Source organism: Grampus griseus (genome assembly GCF_964374135.1).
Source record: "Grampus griseus genome assembly, chromosome: 11".
Taxonomy (NCBI): domain Eukaryota; kingdom Metazoa; phylum Chordata; class Mammalia; order Artiodactyla; family Delphinidae; genus Grampus; species Grampus griseus.
This window is the reverse complement of record NC_139005.1, coordinates 81,346,509-81,364,845: the sequence shown is the minus strand read 5'-3', so window position 1 is coordinate 81,364,845 and position 18,337 is coordinate 81,346,509. Positions and strand designations below refer to the sequence as shown.

General features: G+C 36.3%; 1 protein-coding gene and 1 pseudogene across 8 annotated transcripts in view; one reads left to right on the top strand and one right to left on the bottom strand.

Annotated features, from left to right (window-relative positions):
- Nucleotides 1-18,337, top strand: part of ANKS1B (ankyrin repeat and sterile alpha motif domain containing 1B) — a gene marked incomplete at both ends in the record, with an annotated part of 1,159,914 nt that overhangs the window by 142,720 nt on the left and 998,857 nt on the right. The window lies entirely within an intron of this gene.
- Nucleotides 16,425-17,347, bottom strand: LOC309830084 (glyceraldehyde-3-phosphate dehydrogenase-like; annotated as a pseudogene). The gene has a single exon. The product of its transcript is annotated as a glyceraldehyde-3-phosphate dehydrogenase-like (transcript).

The window sequence follows — 18,337 nt, the reverse complement described above, 5'->3', positions numbered from 1 at the left end:
TAGATAGCAAATACACACAATTATCTTCTCTCACTCTGTTGTTTTGTCTTTTTATTGTGTTAGTGGTGTCCATTGATGAAAAACAGTTTTTTTAATGTAGTCCAGTTGGTCAAGTATTTTCCTTTATGGTGATTTTTGTCTGCTTCTTTCAAGGAAATTTTTATTTGAAGGTCATGGATATATTGTATTTTCGCTAGTAGTTTTATTCCTTTATTTTTCATATTTATATCTATAATTAATCTAGAATTTATTTTTATATATAACTTAAGGTGGAGGTTGAGATTCATGTTTTTAATATAGATATCAAATTGACTCAGCATTATTTAATAAGAAGACCATAATTGCCTCATTGTACTTCTGTATCACCTTTGTCATAAGTCAAGGGGTCATATAGATTGGAGTCTATTTCTGGGCTCTGTTCTGTTCCATTGATCTATTTATGTCAACACCTCACTGCCTGAACTGTACTGTTTTACATTAAGTCTTGATATATGGTAGTTTAGGTCTTCAGTTTTGTCGGTCCCGTCCGTTTGAAAGCTTCATTCTCATGTTTCATTCAAAGCTTTCTCCCTTTGTATTGTGTGAAGAGGAATATGTAGACAGCACTCATACCTCTTCCCTCACCTTCCTGTTCCCTCTGCCCCTGAATCCCCTGTTCACTTTTCTAGGAGGAGGGCAAAGGGCCAAAAGATGTCTTCTTATACAATGTGACAGCCCATGGCAAAGTTTTTGACCCTTTTCTCCTTGTCATTATTCCTAAACTGGTTTGTCCACAGCTTCCCACAGGTGGATGCTGCCACACCTAGCAGGAAGCCTCAGGCTATATTCCTCTAGTGCCTTTTTACCTACTGCTGCATTGATTGATGGTCTGCCTGTGGCTCCCAATTGCATCTACCAATTGCTACCCCAATTTAGGCTCCCCTGGGTCTGAACAGAATCTGTATTCCATACTTTTAGAAAATATGCTTTCTGACCAGGAACTGTTTGCCATTCCAGACCAATGTTTCCCTATCTTCTTCCTCTACTCCCACTCTACCTCAACTCCAGAAGGTCTGGGGTAGGTCAGCAAAGAGAATGTTTAATCCTGGATAGAACTTGTCAGTTATTCCTTCTTACAGACACTCCCCAACTTTTTTCTTGGTACCCCCCACTTCCCTGGGCTTTGGGGAGGGAAATCAGTTAAGTGTTTTTCCCCTTCACTTGGAGGAGGGGAGGAGAACAGACAGCCTCTCTACACAAAGACTACATTCCCCCAAATGTGACCATGTTATACTCCTGTTGACTTAAAGAAAAATGAACAACACAACAGTTGTGAATTTAAGTTGTATTCAGGGAAGAGGACTATAGTCCAGGAGACAGCCTCTCAGTAGCTCTGAGAAAGTTGCTCTAAAGAGATAGGAGAGAAGCGAATATATATATGATTTGGCTAGGGACTACGTGCAGTCAAGCATACATCTTGGTAAAAGATTACTGCTAGTTACAAAGAATAGATATCTCAAGTTAATGATTTTAGTGCTCTTCTGTGTATGGGAAGATGCAAGAATCTGGGTTCATTAAACTTCTTCCTGAGATATACATCAACTTTCTAAGGGGCTTGTTTTTTCAAAGCACAGAATGCCTTATCCTGTTTTTTATCCCGAATTCCTCTCAGGGTGCATGTTGGTCAGCAACTACAGTGGCTAATGATTTATTCCTTATAGAACTGGTTGGTGAGCAACATTCTTTGTTTTACACTCTCAGTCCTTCTTTCTTATCTCTTAAAGTTAAAGACTCCTTGCAGATCTGAGGTGGAAGAATCTCATGCCAGTACCTATGCCTTTCATGAACATGGCTATCCTTGTTGTAGTCCTTGTGACTGTTGGTTACCTCAAGGCAGCAAAAGATATTAACCATATTACATATAATCTTGTTAAATAAGAAACCACGTTGAGTAGGAAACTAGTAAAACCTAAATCACTGTTGATAATATGGTTGTAAAATATAACACAATTATTAGGAAATGTTTCTGAAATAAAAGTCATAAAGAGGAAATAGTAATATAGCATTAAAATTCCGCATTATTTCATCAAGGCTTTGGAGTGAAGATGAGAAAAGAAAGATGCAAATTATACTTTGTTAAGGATGGACATGGTTACAATTTAATTCTTGACACCAGTAAGAAATTACAGTTTAATGTATTTGCAAAGAAGTAGAGGACTAATATAATAGAAATAAAATGATAAGGAAGAATAACTAGAGAAAAATAAAGAAATGAAGAAAGCTTGAACATGAAAACAGAAAAAAGAAAAGAGGAAAAAAGAACAGGATAATAAAATTTAGTCATAGGAATAATACCAAATGTAATAGAGACACAGATGTAGAGAACAAACATATGGACACCAAGGGGGGAAAGTGGCGGGGGTGTGGTTGTGGGATGAATTGGGAGATTGGGATTGACATGTATACACTAATATGTATAAAATGGATAACTAATAAGAAGCTGCTGTATAAAAAAATAAATAAAAAAATTAAAAGACAAAGCTTCTTAGATTATAAAACAAAAAAAGCCAACCGTGGCTATGCTGTTTTCAAGAGATATAGCCAAGATAAAATGATAGAAATAGAAGGAAAATAAATGGATAGTCAAAACTATACCAGTTATATGTAAACAAAGAGAAAGCTGAGCTGGCAATATTAATTACAGACAAAATATATTTTAAGATAGAGACCATTATATGGAATTAAACCAATTTTTTGGTAATACATAATTTATAAAGATGTATCATTCTTTTGCACAACTGAAGAATATAACAAAACAAGCAAATTTAGAAATTCAAAGAAAGTTTGATGACAGTTCAATCACAGAGATATACTTACTATGCATGGTAACACTTCTCAGAATTTGATGATGAAGTAGAGAAACTAGGCTTATAGATGGTATGAATTATGCAGTTAATAAGCTTAAAAAATATACATCTCACCTTTAGAAACAGAGAATACACTTACTGCTTATGTAACATAAAACTACATACTAGTTTTCAAAGAAAATCTAAATAAATTATTTGAAGTTGAATAATTATGCTGTGAGTATAATGTGGTATTGGGTGGGCCAAAAAGTGCCTTTGGTTTTTTAAGTAAAAATAAAAGACACATTTTTCATTTTCACCAAGAACTTTATTGAACAACGTATTCACTCTTTTGTTCCACTACCTTCTGCCATTTTTCAGGCAACTTCATAATTCCATCTTCCCAACATTTTTTATCTTCTTGAGCAAAGGACTGTTCCAGGTGCCTTTTACAGTCTTCCAGGGAATTGAAATTTTCTCCAGAGAATTTTGTAAAGACTGAAATAAATGGAAATCTGAAGGTGCAATGTCTGGTGAATACGGCAGATGAATCAGAACTTCCCAGCCAAGCTGTAACAGTGTTTGCCTGGTCATCAAAGAAACAGGCAGTCTTGTGTTATCCTGATGGAAGATTATGAATTTTCTATTGACTAATTCTGGATGCTTTTCATCTAATGTCGCTTTCAGTTGGTCTGATTGGGAGCAGTACTTGTTGGAATTAATCGTTTGTTTTTCTGGAGGGAGCTCATAACAGAGGAGTCCCTTCCAATCCCACCATATACACAACATCACCTTCTTTGGATGAAGACCGGCCTTTGGTGTGGTTGGTGGTGGTTCACATTTCGCTTGCTCCATGCTCTCTTCTATTCCACATTATTGTACAGTATCCACTTTTCGTTGCCCGTCACAATTTGTTTTAAAAATGGAACGTTTTCATTGTGTTTAAGTAGAGAATTGCATGCGGAAATATGGTTAAAAAGGTTTTTTTCACTTAATTTGTGTGGAACCCATAACATCAAGGTGATTCACATAACCAAGCTGGTGCAAATGATTGTCAAGACTTGCTTTGTATATTTTGAGTATGTCAGCTATCTCCCGCGTGGTATAACGTTGATTGTCTTCAATTATTGTTTCGATTTGATCGCTATCAACTTCAACTGATCTACCTGACCATGGAGCATCGTCCAGTGAGAAATCTCCAACACAAAACTTCACAAATCACTTTTGACATGTTCGTTCTGTCACAGCGCCTTCTTACACTGCACAAATCTTTTTGTGTGTTTCAGTTGCGTTTTTACCCTTCTTGAAATAATGAAACATAATATGCCGAAAATGTTGCCTTTTTCTTCCATCTTCAATATTAAAATGTCTGCAAAAATTCACCAATTTTGATGGGTTTTTTTACATGCATGCTGATATGACAGCTGTCACATACAATCTAACAAAATTGTTTCGAATGAAGTTAAAGACAACTAAGTATTACTAGAGCCATCTTACAGAAAAAACAGAATGAACCTTTTGGCCCACCCAATAAAACTGGAAATATATCATTAAGAGAAAATGAATCTAAACACTTAACAAATTTTAAAATGAGTACAACTTTCAGGGTAAAAGGGAAATCACAGCTGAATTACAGACTGTATATGTAGCAATTGATATGAAAATATGACTTGTCAAAACCTAAGTGATGTGGACAAACCTACAGTCAGTAGAAATGTCATAACCTGTAATGCTCTTTAAAAAAATATATATTTATTTATTTTTTGGCCGTGGCACAGCATGTGATATCTTACTTCCTCAACCAGGGATTGGACCTGAGCCCCCTGTGGTGTAAGCACGGAGTCTTAGCCACTGGACTGCCAGGGAAGTCCCACTTTTAAATAAGAAAGAATAAAATTAAATGAGTTAAGCATTCAACTCAAAGAGCTAGAAAAAAAGGATATAATATAATAAATAGATGATTGAATTCTTATAGTTAAGAACAGAAAGTAATTAGAAAGTAAACAAACAAATATATGAATAAGTAACACATTCAGTAGATGTTTGATAAAAATAAAGCTAATTGAATCTTTGAATATGACAATAAAATAGACCCACCTAGGCAAACCGAGGAAAGAAGAATAATATAGCACATTAGGAACGAAAATGGTAACAGAACTATACAGAAGATAGTAATAAATATAAAAATATGTGCAATTTTTTCAATAAATTAGAAAACCTAAATGGAAATAGTTGATTTCCTAGGAAAAATGTAAATTACAAAATTGATCCAAGATGAGGTTGACAGTATTGATAGATCAGTAACCATAGTAGACACTGGAAGTTTTAAGGATTTACTCCGAAAAAGTGCTAGTCCTAGATGATTTTACATGTTTGTTCTTTCAAATATTCAAGTAACAAACACTTTCTATGTTAGTTGATTTATTCTGGAGATTAAAAAAAGGCAGAAAACTCTTCATTTACATAACCCTGATACCAAAACTGAAGAGACCAGAAAACTGGTGACTGATTTTACATATGAATATGGATGCAAAACCCTAAATTACAAATAGCAATCCAGGATTACATTAAAATATACCCCATAGGTAGACAAGTTTACCTTCAGGAGTGTAAAGACGGTTCTCATCAAGAATTAATTAGGGTTTCTCTGGTGGCACAGTGGTTAAGAATCTGCCTGACAATGCAGGGGACGCAGGTTCGAGCCCTGGTCCGGGAAGATCACACATGCTGCAGAGCAACTAAGCATGTGTGCCACAACTACTGAGCCTGCGCTCTAGAGCCCGCATGCCACAACTACTGAAGCCCGCATGTCTAGAGCCTGTGCTGCACAACAAGAGAAGCCACTGCAATGAGAAGCCCCGCACATTGCAACAAAAAGTAGCCCCCGTGAGTAGCAGTGAAGACCCAGCACAGCCAAAAATTAAATAAATAAGTAAATAAATAAATAGATAAATTTATTAAAAAAAAAAAAAGAATTGGCTTCCCTGGTGGTACAGTGGTTGAGAATCCGCCTGCCAATGCAGGGGACACGGGTTCAATTCGAGCTCTGGCCCAGGAAAATCCCACATGCCAAGGAGCAACTAATCCCGTGTGCCACAACTACTGAGCCTGTGCTCTAGAGCCCGCGAGCCACAACTACTGAAGCCTGTGTGCCTAGAGCCCGCACACCGCAACCAGAGAAACCACCGCGCATCACAACAAAGAGTAGCCTCCTCTCGCAAGTTGAGAAAGCCCGCGCGCAGCAGCAAAGACCCAGCGCAGCCATAAATAAATACATAAATAAATAAAAATAATAATATTAATGTATTAAAGGAGAAAACATATACTCATCCTGAAAGACCCTAAATAAATTTAACAAATCATAAAAACATTCCTTCCTTACTCTTCCTACAGACATGATGATTACTATGTGTCAGGCACTGTACTAGCACTTTTCATGGGTCTATCTGATCTTCACATCCTTATGAAGTAGCTATTACTGGTATGTTCATTTTATAGATGAGGAAACTGAGGCACAGAGTGGTTACATAATCTTCCCAAGGTCATGCAGTTAGAAATGGAACCAGTATTCGAATTTAGGCAGTTTGAATCCTGAGTGTGCTTTTTAGCCACTATGCTATTCTGCTGCTTCTTGTTCATTAACAAAGTAATAAAAACTTCCTTAATACGGTGAAAATGTATCCATGAGAAGCCAACAGCAGACATCATACTAAATGGTGAAACCCTGCCAGGCATGCCATTAAGTTCATCAACAAGATAAGAATTACACTCTCATTATTTTAGTGGTTCTAGCCATGCAGTTTTAAGAAAAAAAAATCCAGGCTAAGGTCAGCTGATTAGCAGTGTAATTCCATTTACAACTTTAATTCTCCCTTGCCATGCAGCGTGACATATTCTCAGATTCCGGTGATTAGGACATAGACATCTTTGGGGTACCATTATTCTGCCTACCACAGTACCCTTGGAAATATTGTTACCTAAGAAAAGAACATGAGGATAAGAACAATTGCCACCAAAATCAGTACTTGCATAGCAATGAGAGCTTAATCTGCCTTGTCTGTTAGTTCATTTTTCAGGAGTTATATCTAGGTGAAGAAGAGAAGTTGAGGGCTGGAAGGAATACGTTTTACACTTAGCACTAATTACAAAGTTGAAACTGGGTTGAAATAGATGCTCTAGTTTTACTCTTAGGTTTTCTTAACTATGTTTCTCTTCATGGTTGCAAATTCCTTCTCATATTATAAAATGCTATCTTGTGGTGTATACTGTATGTTTAGTAGAGAGAAGATAAGTTGTGTGATTATAACTCAAGGAGTTATTTCTGCTCACAGTTCACCGATTCTGATTTGCTGTGTGAATAGTTATTATTGAGAGTTACATCAAGCAATCAAGGTGCACATTATTCATTAGAAAATGTTTGGTTAGTATAATTTTGGCTATGGTGCTCCCTAATATTACTTATGTAATATTGTGCATTTACAGTCTCTGATGTGACTATATACTTGGTCTATTACATATTTTATCTTGCTCAAACGGTAAGAAATTGTTAAAGATATTTTCTGGGACTCAATCACATGGGCATTTATTTACTACAAAGCCAGTCTTTTAAGTTATTTTTAGAAGGCATTTAAAATTTTCAGAGTTAATCTTGTTTTTTCTTTTTTCTGAAAATAATTATATAGGACTACCCTATGTAGTGCAATAGAGTAGCCACTGTCCATGTGAGGCTATAAAGCACTTGAAATATGACTAGTCCTAATTGCAGTGTGCTATAAATGTAAAATAAACACTGATTTTGACAACAGTACAGAAAATGTAAAATACCTCAATAATTTTTATATTCCATATTGAAATGATGTTTGGATATACTAGGTTAAATAAAATATACAAAAAACTAATTTCATCTCTTTTTAAAATCTTTTTAATGTGGCTACTAGAACATTTAAATTTACATGTATGGCCCACGTTATTCCAGACTTATTACACTCATATGAGATACTTCTAGCCCATGTTAATAAAATTACATCATCACTATGGAGATGAGAACTTAACTTACAGTACTCAATTGCGTGTGCACGTGTCCAGTTCATCCAAAGATGGAAGCAAACTGTTAAGATATGGATTGAAAAGAACAGGGCTTTGTTTTCATTGCTTGAAATTATATGACATGTCAGAAGACCATTTCTACATACTCTGACCCTGCTTGAGGCGTTCGATGCACATTCTGTACATTTTCATATCTGGAGCCTTGGAGTGACCTCAAGTGTCAGATAAGAATCAAGAAAAGCTGAAAGGTTTTATGCTCCTGAAGAATTTGTCGCATAGGTTGGTAGAGGGTATAATGATGATCAATTTGTGGAGTAACTGTGTTTAAGTCTTGTTTGCTATACACAAGATTGTATTGGCCCAAGAAACTCAGACTTACAGTTTATTTAGGTGTAATCTTAAATATGTGAGAGCTTAGGGAACATAGTATTCTCATTAATGAACGTCCAGGTTATTTGAAATTTCTGTGGAAAACCTATTTTGTTTATATTCTAAAATGTACTAATCCAATTTGATATATTAGTACAAATAGCATAACAAAGGAAATTAAATCTTTGGTAATTGGGGCTCTCATATCGTCTCAGAGCATTCATTCTCGGTATGAATTCTCACATACAGAATATAAAATATAGACAAGTTAGTATAGGAGATGAAATTGAGTATATATTAGACTAAGACCAAGGATCTATATATTTCCTTTTTGGGAATAAATATTTAATAAGATTTAAAACTTTTTCAAGACATCTCTTAAAGGTATTTAGAAATTCTTGTATTTTATAAAACAGCCTTAAGTTTATCAAGGTTTTAATATAGGCCCTCTTTTTGAATTTAAAGATTATCATTGAGAAACAAGAGGAGTGCAGTGCAAAAAGTTGGAATGAAGTAGAACATTAGCTCAAAGCTTGAGCTTATAAACATCAAAGTTTATTATATTTTTAATTAACTTTTTAGTTGGAAGGTCTGAGTCTGGCTTATTTTTACTCTTTCAAGTGTGTGTGGATGTTCTATGGATATGTGGATATGTGCCTAAGGTAGTCAAATATATTTATATGTATGCTAAATTCTATCCTGAACCTCCTTGTTTAAAAAAAGATGTATCCACATTCATTCTGTTTAGGAAAGGAGACATGCATTGGAGATTTTTTTCCTCATGCTGCTATTATAATTAATTCTTTTTTTTTTTTGATAATGGGGAACTGAGATGGTATAGGTAAATGAAATCTATAGACCTTGAATCTTACTTTTGTTATAAATATCATATCTTCCCCTACTAAATATTTATAAGGTCTAATAACATGCAGGAAATTTAAAAATAATTTGAGTTAATTTACAGTATTTTCTCATTTCTTTTCCATGCTTTGCCAGAGGTATTCCTGAGCAACATAGTGTGCTAGTCACCTTTAACTAAAACGTGGCTTTCCCCGAAAGACACCAGTGCCCTCGCAGTTCTCTCTAATGGAGATATCCCATCTTCCATGCATTTCGCTCATGGTAGAAATTTCAGTCATTCTTTTGTTCTTATCCTATTCATATGGATACCATCTCCCATAGGTTTTTATTTTAGACATGTCTACTTGCGTTTACTCCCTCTTCTCTACCTCTGTATATCCACTAGTTCAGATTTCTTTGTTTCTTTCCTAGATTGTTAAAACAGACTACTAACCTGACTCCCTGCAACCAATTTGTTCACTCTCTTCACCTTCCAACTCTCTTTAGAAAGAGCTCTCATTATAAAATACTGACCCCAGGGACTTCCCTGGTGGTCCAGTGGTTAAGAATCCTCCTTCCAATGCAGGGGATGCATGTTCGATCCCTGGTCAGGGATCTAAGATCCCACATGCCACGGAGCAACTAAGCCCACGCACTCTGGAGCCTGTGTGCCACAATGAAAGATCCCACATGCTGCAACTAAGACTCCATGCAGGGCTTCCCTGGTGGCGCAGTGGTTGAGAATCTGCCTGCCAATGCAGCGGACATGGGTTCGAGCCCTGGGCTGGCAAGATATCACATGCCGCGGAGCAACTAGGCCCGTGAGCCACAACTACTGAGCCTGCGCGTCTGGAGCCTGTGCTCCGCAACAAGAGAGGCCGTGACAGTGAGAGGCCCGTGCACCGCGATGAAGAGTGGCACCCGCTCGCTGCAACTAGAGAAAGCCCACGCACAGAAATGAAGACCCAACACAGCCAAAAATAAATAAATTAAATTAAAAAAAAAGACTCCATGCAGCCAAATAAATATTTTAAAAAATAATTAAAAAATAAAAAATATAAAAACAATAATAAAACACTGACCCGATCCAGAAACATGCGTAGTATCTTTCTGATAACCCTCTAGGTCCACAGTGCTTATAGGATAAAGGCTAAGCTTCTTGGCATGTTATAAGGCTCTTCACAATCTGGAGCAAACCTGTCTTTTCTCCTTCATATTCTATTGTTTTTAAAAAAACTTTCCTTGAAAAATACTTGATAATTTTGACTATTCAAACAATTCAGAGGCGACTAATTATTTTTGCATGCATTTTTCTATGTTAATGCAAATGTTTAACATCAGTATAATGGGACTAATAACAGTCTCTGTCTTATAGTTGTGTGGATGTAAATGAGTCAATGTATGTAAAGCATTTAGGATATTGACATATTCACACAATATTATGCAACTTGCCTTTTTCATTTAATATGTTTTCAAGGTCAGTACATATAAATCAAACTTACTTGTTTTAATAGTTGCATAATATTCCATGGTGTAGATAAATCCTAATTAATTTTTCCCTTTTTGATGGGCATTCATGAGCTTTCTCTTTTTTACTATTAAAATTATACAGTAAATATTTTTGTGCCTGTAGTCTTCATATTAATACTTTTATTTCATAGGCATCTAGAGGAAGTTGCAGGAAAAAGATTGTGAAATTAAGTCATTATGGGATCTATATACCACCAATTATAGACAATACTAAAAAAAAAAGTGATTCTAGTGCCAGAATAGAGAAATTGGTGAATACAAGAGAACCCCTAGAAACAGACCAACAGTACATACTGGCTTACCTTCAAGATATTGTCAGTTCGGTTCCAGACCACTGCAGTAAAGCATATATCGCAATAAAGCAAGTCACATGAACTGTTTTTGTTTCCCAGTGCATATAGAAGTTATGTTTATACTGTAGTCTGTTAAGTGTACAATACCATTATATTAAAAAAGCAATGTACATACCTTAATTGAAAAATTCTTTATTGCTAAAAAATCATAACCATCATCTGAGCCTTTAGCAAGTTGTAATCTTTTTGCTGGTGGAGGGTCTTACTTCTGTATTGATAGCTGCTGACTGATCTGGGTGGTGGTTGCTGAAGTTTGGGGCGGCTGTGGCAATGTCTTAAAATAAGACGGCAATGAAGTTTGCCCCATCGATGAACTCTTCCTTCCATGAACGATTTCTTTGTAGCAGGGGGTGTTGTCTCATAGCATTTTACCCATATTGTAACCTTGTTGCTGCTTTATCAACTAAGTTTATGTGGTATTCTAAATTCTTTGTTGTCATTTCAACAGTCTTCACAGTGCCTTCACCAGGAATAGATTCTGTCTCAAGAAACCACTTTTGTTGCTCATTCATAAGAAGCACCTCTTCACCTATTCAAGGTATATCATGAGATGGCAGCAGTTTGGTCACATCTTTGGTTTCTACTTGTAATTCTAGTTCTCTTGCTACTTCTACCACATCTGCAGTTATTTCCTCCACTGAAGTCTTGAGCCCCTCAAAGTCAGCCATGAGAGTTGGAATCAACTTCTTCCAAATTCCTGTTAGTATTTTGACCTCTTCCCATGAATCACAAATGTTCTTAATGTCTTTCAGAAGGTGAATCCTTTCCAGAGGTTTTTTTTTTTTTAACATCTTTATTGGGGTATAATTGCTTTACAATGGTGTTAGTTTCCTCTTTATAACAAAGTGAATCAGCTATACATATACATATATCCCCATATCTCCTCCCTCTTGCGTCTAAGTCAGAAGGTTTTCAATTGACTTTGCCCAGATCCATCAGAGGAATCATTATCTATGGCAGATTTAGTCTTATGAAATGTATCTTAAATAATAAGACTTGAAAGTTGAAGTTACTTCTTGATATGTGGGCTGTAGAATGGATGTTGTGTTAGCAGGTGTGAAAACAACATTAATCTTATTGTACATCTCCATCAGAGTTCTTGAGTGACCAGGTGTATTGTCATTGAGCAGTACTATTTGGAAAGGAATCTTGTTTTCTGAGCAATTGGTCTCAACAGTGGGCTTAAAATATTCAGTAGACCACGTTGTAAACAGGTGTGCTATCATCCAGGCTTTCTTGTTCCATTTATAGAACATAGAGTAGATTTAGCATAAGTCTTAAGGGCCCTAGGATTTTCAGAATGGTAAATGAGCATTGGCTTCAATTTATTTTTAATTAATTAATTAATTAAAAAAATTGAAGTATAGTTGATTTACAGTTGGCTTAAAGTCACCAGGTGCATTAGTTCCTAACAAGAGAGTCAGCCTGTCCTTTGAAGCTTTGAAGCCAGATGTTGACTTCTCCTCTTTAGCTATGAAAGTCCTAGATGGCATAGTCTTCTAAAGTAAGACTGTTTTGTCTACACTGAAAATCTGTTGTTTAGCACAGCTACTTTCATTAGTTATTTTAGTTAGATCTTCTGGATAGCTTGCTATAGCTTCTACATTAGCACTTGCTGCTTCATCTTGCACTTGTGTTTGTTGGTTTTTAAAATTTATTTATCTATCTATCTATCTATCTATCTATCTTACTGGAATCTTAGTTCCCTGACCAGGGAACAAACCCAGGCCCCCTGTAGTGGGAGTGCAGAGTCCTAACCGCTGGACTGCCAGGGAATTCCCTCATCTTGCACTTTTATGTGATGGAGATAGAGTCTTTCCTTAAATCTCATGAACCAACCTCTGCTGGCTTCAAACTTTTCTTCTGCAGCTTTTTCACCTCCCTCTCAGCCTTCATAGAATTGAAGAGAGTTAGGGTCTTGCTCTGCATAGGTTTTTGCTTAAGGGAATGCTGTGGCTCATTTGATCTATGCAGACCACTAAAACTTTCTTCTTATCAGCGGTAAGGCTGTTTCACTTCTTTATCATTTATGTGTTCATTGGAGTTGCACTTTTAATTTCCTTCAAAAACTTTTCCCTTGCATTCACAATGTGGCTAACTGTTTAGTGCAACAGGCCTAGATTTTAACCTATCGTGGCTTTTGACATGTCTTCACTAAGCTTAATCATTTCTAGCTTTTGATTTAAAGTGAGAGATGTGTGATTCTTTCTTTCACTTGAACACTTAGAGGCCACTGTAGGGTTATTAATTGTCCTCATTTCAATACTGTGTCTTGGGGAAGAGGGAGGCCTCAGGAGAGGGAGAGAGGTGGAGAATGGCGGTCTGTGGAGCCATCAGGACACGTACAAGATTCATCAAGTTCACTGTCCTATGTGGACATATTTCTTGATGCCCCAAAACAATTCATAGATCATCATAACAAATATAGTAATAAATAAGAATTTGAAATATTGTGAGAATTACTAAAATGAATTGCAGAGACATGAATTGAGCAAATGCTGTTAGAAAACAGTGAAGATAGACTTGTTCAACACAGAGTTGCAACAAATCTTCAATTAAAAAGAAAAGCAAGTCCATTCTCTACAACTGTGTCTTTATGCCTGCCCTGCCACTAGGACACAGTGGGGGAAAGGGAAGCTGGGACAAAGCAAGAGAGTAGCATTGACATATATACACTACCAAATGTAAAATAGATAGCTAGTGGGAAGCTACTGCATAGCACGGGGAGATCAGCTCGATGCTTTGTGACCACCTAGAAGGGTGGGATAGGGAGGGTGGGAGAGAGGCTCAAGAGGGAGGGGATATGGGGATATATGTATACATATGGCTGATTCACTTTGTTGTACAGCAGAAACTCACACAACATTGTAAAGCAATTATACTCCAATAAAGATATAAAAAAAAATCAGTATCTGCAAAACAATAAATTGAAGTGCAATAAAATGGGGTATACCTGTATAAAAATTTAGTTTAAGGTAAAGTTAACACTTGAAAGAAGCAGGAAGAGGAAGAATGATTCAATAAAAAATCCTGAAAAAGTGTTTTAATTATTGAGAGGGAAAAAAAGTTCAGTTCCTTACCTCATACGATTTAGCTCCCCTGCCCTCATCTGGGCCTGTTGCCTCTAATCCAGAGACTATGTGTTTTATTCATTTCAGGGGATAAATCTCCCATTCTGCTGTTTCAAGAAGAAGCAATCTGAGAACCTGACTGATGTAGATTTTCAACGGATGTTGTTGGATATTTGAATATTTCATTCCTTTTTATTGCTGAGTAGCATTCCATTGTATGAACATATCACAATTTTTTTTTTTTTTTTTTTTTTTTTTTTTTTTGCGGTACGCGGGCCTCTCACTGTTGTGGCCTCTCCCGTTGCGGAGCACAGCCTCCGGACTCGCAGGCTCAGCGGCCATGGCTCACAGGCCCAGCCGCTCCGCGGCATGTGGGATCTTCCCGGACCGGGGCATGAACCCGTGTCCCCTGCATTGGCAGGCGGACTCTCAACCACTGCGCCACCAGGGAAGCCCCATATCACAATTTTTTAAATTGATTTACCTGTTAATAGACATTTGGGTTATTTCAGTTTGGGGCTAGTATAAATAAAGCTGCTATGTATATTTATGTATAAGTCTTTGTATAGAAACATGCTGTCATTTCTGTTGACTAAATATCTAGAGTGGAATGACTGGATTGTATGGTAGTTCAGTGTTTGAGAGTTGTGGTTGATTTACATCCCTGTCAACATTGGTATGTGAAGTATTCTTAATCAGCACCATTGTAATAGATATGAGTAGTATCTCATGGTTTTAATTTGCATTTCTCTCAAGACAAATGATGTTGAGCACCTTTCCATGTTCTTACTTGCCATGTGTATATCTTCTTTGCTGAAGTATCTGTTCAAATTCTTTGCCCATTTTTTTTTTAAGGTCATTGATTTTTTTTATCTATTATGGATCAAAGAATAGAAAAGAAAATGTGATTTGCAAAATTTTTCTCCCAGTCCCCATTTCCTTTTCATTCTCTTAACAGTGTCTTTGAAGAACAGAAGCTCATAATTTTGTTAAAGTCCAATTTGTCAAATTTTCTTGTGTGGGTTGTGCTTTGGTATTAAAATCTAGAAAATTTTTTGCTTAATCCAAGGTCACAAAAATTTCCCTGTACATTTTCTTGTAGAAGTTTTATGGTTTTAGGTTTTGCTTTTAGATCTATGATTTATTTTTAAGTGAATTTTTGTATATGGTGTGGTGAGGATATACAGTTTTGTTTTGGATATGGTATGGCCTAAGGATATCCATTTGTTCCAACACAATTTTTTGATAAGACTGTTCGTTCTTTAATGAATTGCTGTTGCACCTGTGTCAAAATCACTTGCATATATGTGTAGGTAGACTTTCTATTCCTCTGTTCTCTTCAAATAATCTATCTTTAATACCATACAATGTCTTGTTTACTATAGTTTTATCATAGTCTTGAAGTCAGGTAGTGTAAGTATCCAACTTTGTTCTTCTTTTTCAGAGTTGCTTTGGCTATCCTAGGTCCTTTGTATTTCCATATGAATTTTAGAATTAGTGAATTTCTACAAAAAAAGCTTGCTGGGATTCTGATTGCATTGTATTGAATCTAAAGATAAATCTGTGGAAAATTAACATCATAAAAATATTTAGTCTTCTGATTCATGAACTTGATATTATCTCACCATTTGTTTAGGTCCTCTTTAACTTTTCACAGCAATATTTTGTAGTTTTCAGTGTACAACTTTGTACATATTTTGTCAAATTTGTTCTTAAGTATTTAATATTTTTCTTGATATTGTAAATGATATTTAAAAAAATTTTGATTTCTAATTGTTCTTTGCTAGCATATAGAAATATAGTTGACTTTTACCTATTGAGTTGTTTCTTGCAAACTTGCTAAACACACTTTTTTGGTTGTGTTTTTTTTTTTTTGAGTAAGGTTTTCCTTTTTTTTAAACATTTTATTTTGAAATAATTTTAGATTTATGGAAGTATTATGAAGAAAGGTCAGAGTTCCCTATATTTTTTACAGAACTTCCCCTAATTAAACACAATTTTAATTTTAGTAGCTTTTTTTGTAGATTTCATGGGATTTTTTACATACATGACTGTGTTGTCTTCAAGTAAAGATAAATTTTCTTCTTTCTTTACAATCTGGATGTCTTTTATTTCCTTTTCTTTTCACTGCATTTCTAGCCACTACATTGGCTAAAATCTCTGGTACAAAAAAGTTTTTTGACTGCGTACATTATAGTTATTGGTGGTATATGACAAGGTAGGGCTCTCTGAGCCCCTCCCATTCTTTAAGTGGTCTGAGATTGAAACTGTATTGAGAATGGGAGATTCTCAGTGTGTTGGGGGATTGAGTTGGGGCAAGGACTCCCCAGCAGCTGAGCATATCTCTATTCCTCTCATGTTCTCGCTGTGGCTGGTGGCCCAGAGGGCTTTTACTCCTTGGAGGCCATGTGGATCATCAGTCCACTGCCCTATTACTGTAGCCAAATCCATGGTCCTACCAGGAAATGAGCTTGACAAAGTGGTTATTGAGGGCAATGCAAACCACGGTATCAAGGGTGAAAGAGTGGGTGTCACTGGTAAAGTTGCAGGAGACAGCAAGATTTTCAGTGTAGGCCAGGATGCTCTTTAGTGGGCCCTCTGATGCCTGCTTCACCAACTTTTTGGTGTCATTATATTTGCAACTTTCTCCAGATGGCAAGTCAGATCTATGATCATCATACTGTTGGTGGGGACACAGAAGGCCATGCCAGTATGCTTCCACTTCACCTCAGGGATGACTTTGCCAACAATCTTGGCAGTGCTAGTAGATGCCAAAATGATGTTTTGGGAAACCCTGTGGCTGTCACTGTATAGTTTCCCAGAGGGGCCATCAATTTTCAGTCTTCTGGGTGGCAGTGATGGCATTGACTGTGGTCATGAGTCCCTCTATGATGCCAAAGTTGTCATGGTTACCTTGGCCAGGGGTGCCAGGCAGTTGATGGTGCAGGAGGCATTGCTGACAATCTTGAGGGAGTTGACATACTTCTCATGGTTTATGCCCATCACAAACATGGGGGTTTCAGCAAAAGGGGCAGAGATGATGACCCTTTTGGCTCCACCCTTCAAGTGAACCTTAGCTTACTCCAAGGTAGTGAAGACATGAGTGGACTTCACCATATATCCAGCAGCAGCATCACCCCGTTTGACATTGGCAGGATCTCATTACTGGAAGATGGAGATGGACTTTTCATTGATGACAAGCTTCCCAGTTTCAACCTTGACTGTGCCATCAAACTTGCCATGGGTAGAATCACATTGAAACATGTAGACCATGAAGTTGGGGTCTATGAAGGGTCATTGACGGCAACGTTTTCACTTTGCCAGAGTTAAAAGCAGCCCTGGTGACCAGATATCTGATACAGACAAATCCATTTACTCCAATCTTCACTATCATGTCTTAGCGATGCAGCTGGCACTGCACAGGAAAATCAGCTGTCTGTTGAATGAAGAAAAACAGAGAGCCTCAGGAAACAGACATAACTTGCCCTGTTCTTGATCTTAAGGGGAATACATTCAGTCTTTCATCATTAAGTTTATGTTAGCTATAAGTTTTTTGTAGATGTATTTTATAGGTTGATGAAATTTCCTTCTATTCCCAGTTTAGTAACAGTTTTTATTAGGAATTGATGTTGGAGTTTGGCAAGTACTATTTCCATATCTGTTGAGATAATAATGATTTTTCTGTTTTAGTTTGTTAATATAGTAATTTATGAATGTTAAAACAAATTTGCATTCCTGAAATAAACTCCATTTCATCATGGTGTAGTGTTCTTTTCATATATTGTTGGATTCAACTTGCTAGAATTTTGCTGAGAATTTTTGCTTCTGTATTCACGAGTGATATATTGATCTGTAGTTCTTTCTTGTCATATGTCTTTGGTGTCATAGAATATTAGGCAGTATTTGTGGCTCTTCAATATTTTGGAATGATTTTTGTAGAACTGATACTATTTCTTCCTTAAATATCTGGCGTAATTCCCCATTGAAACCACCTGGACCTGGACGTTTTTATTTTGTTTTGTGGGGAATGTTTTGTAACCACAAGTTCAAGTTCAGTTTCCTTAATAGATGTAGGGCTATTCAGGTGATCCTATTTTTAAAAATGAGTTTTGGTGGTTTGTGTTTTTCAAGAAACTTGCCCATTTCATCTAAGTTTTTTAATTTATTGGTATAAAGTTATTAAAAATATTTTCTTACTGTTCATATTTTTAGAATATGTAGTGATATTACCTCTCTGCTCCTAAGTTAGTAATTTGTATCTTCTATTTTAATCCTTATCAGTTTGCCTATAGATTTTTAAATT